Source organism: Zea mays, chromosome 10 (genome assembly GCF_902167145.1).
Source record: "Zea mays cultivar B73 chromosome 10, Zm-B73-REFERENCE-NAM-5.0, whole genome shotgun sequence".
Lineage (NCBI taxonomy): Eukaryota > Viridiplantae > Streptophyta > Magnoliopsida > Poales > Poaceae > Zea > Zea mays.
This window is the reverse complement of record NC_050105.1, coordinates 12331210-12337794: the sequence shown is the minus strand read 5'-3', so window position 1 is coordinate 12337794 and position 6585 is coordinate 12331210. Positions and strand designations below refer to the sequence as shown.

Here is a 6585-nt window from a genome sequence, read left to right as displayed (position 1 = left end):
GGTTGACGGGTCGTGCCGCATCTTAGGTCTATGTATGGCATGAATATAGCCACGTCGTGCCGGGCGACCCGTAGCCCGTTAAAGCCTGTCGTGCTTTGATCGGGGTGGGAAGGAAAATAAGCAAAAAAAGCTTAAAACAAGCTTTTTTATGTGCTAGCCTGGTCGTGTCGGCGTAAGCACAGCACCAATAACGGGTCGTGCCATCCCGAGCCTGTTAACCACCGGGTCGTACCGTGCTCGTGATGACATGCTAAAAGCATGTCGTCACTACCGATTTGGACATATATAATGTTGTCTCTAGCTAGGGTTGAAAACGGACGGGAAAAATTCCGTCCCGACCCGTACCGTTTTCTACATTTGACCCGACTGTTTCCGTATTTATGGAAAAATATGGAAACAGGACGGAGGACGGAAACGGAAGAGAGTTTATTCCGTCCGTTTTTGCGGGATTCCGTTTTTATCCGGATTGAACCTGTATTTATTCTGTATTTGATAAATATAGGACGAGCCTAATATGCATTAGTATATAAATTAAAGCCTCGTGTCTTTAGGTGACAAATTATAACACAAGTGGCTATGTAACCATCGACTCTTTTCAATGACAAGTGGTCTAAAGTATTAAACAACATCGGATATAGTTAAATATACACTATTAACAACCAAACAACAATACAATGTTGCGTCTCTATATCTATTTGTTTTATGTTATTGTCCTGTCAATCAATTATTAGTCAAACATTAATACCATATTTATTTGCATTAAATTATGAGTTCCCATTAATATTTCCGTTTGCGTTCGTTTTCGCAATTTCGTTTATCCTGCTCTTATTTCTGTTCCCGACTATTCTAGACTCGATCTTGTTTCCGATAATAAAATACGGATACAAAAATAAGAGGAATAGTTTTTCCGTCTGTTTCCGTCCGTTTGATCCCTATCTATAGCATGTGTGGTAGGCTGGGTGCGAGTGCGACCCGAGCAAGCGGCTTGCCTGGAGCCAGACCAGCTTGTGGCCAATGGCGCATGCGACCCGCAGGGCAAGAGGCCCATTAGCAGCGACCTGATGATGCTAAGCTGGCGGCCCGCGCGCGTAGAGGTGAGCGGTCCACGTGGCCAGCAACTTGAAGAAGGCTTGCCAAGGCAGATGGCCCAAGCAGGCCGGCCCCGGTTGAACCGGGACGGGACGGGCCCAATAGGTATTGATTTTCCTTATAAATAGAAGATGGAGTTCATTTTTTCATCAGACGAGAATTAGAGAAGAGATAAGCACTAGATCAGATATAATTGAAAAGAATAAATTAGGATTTTTGGAGACCTTGAGAGGGACTCTCTAGTGTTTTTGGAGAGCGCTTTGTATACATAATAATCTAAGTGTTGATTATGCAAGTTTAATATGGTAATCTCGTTCCTCTCACTTTACTTATTAGTTTTATGGCTAGCTTCTGATCCTAGATTAAATTGTTAACATTAGTTGTTACTTTCATTTAGATAATTGCTAGGGCTTCAAATTAGTGACCTGCAAAGTTTGCAATATTAATCTCTTTTAAATCTTGCTTAATTACGAATTAGATATTGCTTAGTTTTCATCAACGTCAGTCTTGTTTTGTTAAAAAAAGTAGAAACTTGCAATATTTGGAACTTTTACTAGGTGTGTCATTTGGACAAAATGACGTTGTACCAAAAGAAAAAGAAAGAATGTGCACTGCCACTCCAAGTCAAGTATCAACATCTGAGCAGAAAATACGTAGATTCAAGGGTACAATTTTTTTCCCCTTCAGGTTCACGACAAACGCAAATCATCATACATTTTTTCATTGAACACGAGAAATTGGTACACTGGCGCAGAAATTGGAATTCATACCCAATTAATGCTGCAGCTAGCTAGTTTCTGTTACATATATTACTTCACATCAATGTCGTCATCCTCTAAGATGATAAATAAAAGAAAGGTGAACAAGTAGCTGTTTCAAAATCATTACTTGTATTGAAAAAAAGAGAGTATATCTCCGATCCTGGACGACTTCAATATATATCTAACGTTGCTATACACATGCTTGACGAGCCCTGAAATGGGACAAAAAAATCAATATTAATTACCACATAATTCTTCGATATCCTTTTTTACTTTACACTACTAGGTTAATTGCTTGACGCTCTGTACTAACATTGCCAATTATTTGAACACCTATTACTTGAGGGAAAATATTAATTATATGCTCAACCACCATATATACCACATCATCAAATTAAATGGAAAAACCAAAATGGAATCAGCCACCTAACCATTAACCAAAGAGACAAACACATGTGATCTCTATGCACGCGTAGAGCCGCTATTCATGTTTAATTAGATAGAACAGCATAATGCAAATCATTGATCAAACAGCTAGCGCATAGGCTTTACGACCATTCAACATGTAAAATGATTTTTTTTGGTTGCAATGGAAACTATAGATGGAAACCAAATACTTGTGAAAAAGTACATCACCTGTACTATTACGAGGACGATCGACTCACGAGGTCATATGGGTGGAGCAGATGATATCTTTCGTTTTGCATCTAGACACATACGGCCTGTTTGATGAAACAAAGAATATAAATTAAATAGAGGAATGAAAAAAACATAGAAACAATTAATTAAACGCTATGATGATTCCCTCCATTCCAAGTTTCCAACAAACACTATGATGGTTTCCTTTTCTTGAGAAAGAACTCAACTAACCCTTCATTCCAATGACAAACTCAAATTTGCATCATGTACAGATCGATCATGTCTGAATATATATACATAACTAGCTAGCTTGTAGTTAAAATGAAGTATTTCCCTTTCCTCCGAGTCGTTTGTTCATTGAAAATTCCTTTAAGACCCTTTAATATATATTATCCAAACAGGACCTAAATTTAAAGAAATAAAAGCACCACCTCGCCGTGACTTCGAAGAAGCTAGCGAGCGAGCCATATTGATCAATCAACAGGAAGGCAAATAACAGCAGCAGCTACAGCCAGCTGATCACTCACCGTGAATCGGCGGCGGGGGACGATCGATCGATCAGTGCGTGGCCGACCGGAGGAGGCGCGCGGCGCCGTCGGCGGCGAGCACGCACGTCCAGACCCAAGCGTCCAGCAGCAAGAGCACGTTGCGCGCGATGCACACCGCCGTCTCCACCGGCATCGCCATCGATCAAATCTGCCACCTTCTTGCAAGCCTCGAGCAGCTCATGCATGCACATATATATACATCTAACGACCACGCACTCATGCGCGCGCACTGCTGTGAGCTCCGGCTTAAATGGAGATGGGCTGATGGCGGGAGCTAGCGAGCAGAAGAGAAGAAGGTGGTATGGTATAGCAACAGGAATAATAATGCATGCATATGGACCATCAATCAATCGATCGATACAAGGAGACCGGCCGGAAATGCAGACAGGTGGGCATGCAGGCGGCTTCTCTGGAGGCTCACTGGAAGAATCATGTCATTGTCATGCATGCATGATCAGATGATCCACGACCACGAGACGCAGCCACCGTGTTGCTAGCTACCATACCAGCAGGCAGGCCGGCGACACACGGCGACGCGTCACCACATGGCTGACTGAATGATTGCCACGAGGGTACGACGGAGGTTACGGTTTTTATAATTTGTCATCACGACGAATTTGGCATCAATGGTAGCACAGGTCGACAGGGTTTACTCTATCGATAGGGAAAAAATATCGGAGGTTGACGATAAACCGGATTATCGGATTTCTATCCGTGATAAGTAAATTTTTTCGGCACAAATTTGAAAAAAAATGCCAGTTTATCTAGAATATCATGTAGATTATATCTAGACATTTAAAGAAATAAAACAACACATTAGCACATTCATAGTTCACACATTCATAGTTCACAGTTTAACACATTCATAGTTCACAGTCACACATTCATAGTTCACAATTTCACACTTTCATAGTCCATTCATAGTTCACACATGAATCAAAAGTCCAAAATAAGGCAAAGACATTTGCTGAAAATATGACAATGAAATCCTCCATAGTCCTTGGAGAGGCTTTGATCACTTGTCACTGTGAATGTTGACATGTTTATAGTCAGTCGCTAAATTGTAATTCGATGTTCATATACAAAGACTAGATGTTTGTCTAACCTTATAAAGTTCCTTCACAGGGACTTTCTTTAGCCTTGTTGATCTTGGACGAAGTGGAGGATTTGGAGCTGCTTGCTCATGCATAGCACCTACAAACATAAATACAAGTCTCAACATGTTTTCTATCTACCTTTTGTAATTCAATATGTTATAGTTCAGTCTAAATGGAAAACCCACTCACCATCCCTTGATCCATCACCACTAGGTCCAACTTCACATGCTCCACCACCACTAGGTCCTCTAAATTCCCATTCGTCACCAAACTCATCACCTACTTTGAGACCATAAAAAATTACAATAGTTATATGTTGTTAAAATTATCAAAGAACTTGCAAGTTCATTACTCGCATAGAATACTCATGTCATCATCTGAACTGCTATCACATAATTCAACATTTATTGGGCTACCTTCTAAAAAATCTGACTCAACATCGTCCTCAATTTCTTCCTCAATATCCACAAGTCCTGCCTTTCTTTTCTTCTTACCATCTCTTGCATTAAAATCAAGCTTCCTCTTCAATGCGGTCACTTCTACATCCATTCCTAACTCAATCATGAGAACTCTAGATGGGATTGGGGATTCAAGCTCATTGTCATCATACTCATCAAGAATAGGCGTAGACTCACTCCTTGAGTTGCACAACCAATCCATGATTGGGTTACCTTCATCATACATAGCACAATCTATCATAACACTATATGGATCTAACTCAGTATCTTTGAAGACTTGCATTTCTTGAAGACTTTGCATGTCATTCTCGAAATGTTGGATGCGTAATTTCAAATTGTAGTGGACATAAACCAACTTGTGGAGCTTCTCATAACCCAAACGATTTCTGTAACACCTCAAAATCTCATTTTGTGAATTATGTAAAATTTTCCAAAGATTTGATGTTAGAATATTTTTGTATCTCTTCTTCCAAAACTTTTGAAGTCACATCTCCTAAAAATAAAATGTTTTATAATAAAGATTCAATAAAAGGGATTCTTAAATGAATTATCCTTTATTTAAGTTAATAAGTATTATATAAATATAAATATAAATATTAGAGCACTCCTTAGAAATATTTGGATCAAAAGAAAAATAAATCATAATGAAGATTTGATATTAAAATTCTCCTAAACTAAATAAGTAATGTGTAAATCAATCCCTTGTGAATTATGCATATAGGAGCATTCATTTAGGGGGATAATTGACCAATAAATAAATAAAATACATCATAAATTCATTTTGAGGTTCTTTGTTTGCTGCATTAAAACTGGTGTTTGAATTTCAAAGCAAATTCGAACTCAAATCTATGGAAAAAAATAGAGAAAACAGAAAAGGGGGAAACATTCCTACTGTTGGGCCAAAACTAGCCCACCTCGGCCCAACTACTCCACTTCTACCCTGTGTGGCCTGCACTCTCGCGCCCACTCACGCGTGTGGCCGACGGGTGGACCCCACTGCTCAGCCTCACCTAGCACCGGCTCAGCACTGCCCTCTTTCCCCTTCTTCTCTCGCAGACAATCCGGACCCACCCCTCCAGCCGCTTCCCGCGCCGCGCGATTCCTGGGAGTGGGAGCTTAACGCCCGCGCCGCTCGTGCGTGGGTCGCGTGGGACCCACTGGTCAAACCGCGCAACCGAACCCGTTTCCCTCGTGGCGACTGACTAGTAGACCCCATAGTCAGGTCCGGCTTCAACCCCGCGAACAGACCCGCATCCGGCGGCGAGAATCCGCGGACTCAGGTGTGCGCAGCCGCATCTTTCGCTACAGGGTCCGCAACCGGCGGAACTACCCTCCCGACTTCGGTGCACCTCTCTGGGTATAAATCTGGGCCATTTCCCCGTCTGCCACCGTCCACCGAGCGCCGGGAGCCCTCACCGGACTCTGTGGATTCGCCGCGGGCCATACCTTGCCGTGGTCTATGATACCTGCGCGACAATCCCTGGTGAGAGCTCTACTAACCGAATCGTAGTAGATATCTCGTTATTTTTGCCCATGCGTGTAGAGGATAGCGCTGTGGGGAGTACTCGGCGGCTCGACGGCTATGGCGTCGCCGCACGGTGGGGCGCGGCCCGCCTGTGAGTCGGCCAGGGTGGAGAAGACGACCGGGTACCGTTAATCTAGTGATCAACGATGGAGATTAAGTGTGTAGCAATGTTTCAGCTATAGCAAATGGGGGCCGATGGATCGTTGGCGAATGGCCGTGATCTGATCTTTGGTATTTGAAATCTACACCGTTGGATTCTGATCTGAGGATCTTGATTGCGTACCGGTTCACAGTTATGAAGATCTAATCTGATCCGTAGGTAGTCAATCCAACGACCCATATTAATCGATACCTCTTCGCAGGCTACATTTTGTTAAAGAGACCCTGGATTCTTTCATATTAAAACCCGCAGTCCATCGACCGTATGCCTGAGTCTTAGGTGTTCTTGCGCAATAGACCCTGAGTTTC

At 42.2% G+C, this 6585-nt stretch overlaps 2 long non-coding RNA genes across 2 annotated transcripts; both read right to left on the bottom strand.

Annotated features, from left to right (window-relative positions):
* Positions 1–1743: 1743 nt before the first annotated feature.
* Positions 1744–3605, bottom strand: LOC103640864 (uncharacterized). The gene is made up of 3 exons (XR_559896.3): positions 3017–3605; positions 2487–2572; positions 1744–2062 (listed from the first exon to the last, which is right to left on the bottom strand). It is a non-coding gene; the product is annotated as an uncharacterized lncRNA (long non-coding RNA).
* Positions 3606–4017: 412 nt separating this feature from the next.
* Positions 4018–4376, bottom strand: LOC103640863 (uncharacterized). Its single transcript, XR_559895.2, has 3 exons — positions 4324–4376; positions 4143–4231; positions 4018–4062 (listed from the first exon to the last, which is right to left on the bottom strand). It is a non-coding gene; the product is annotated as an uncharacterized lncRNA (long non-coding RNA).
* Positions 4377–6585: the final 2209 nt, after the last annotated feature.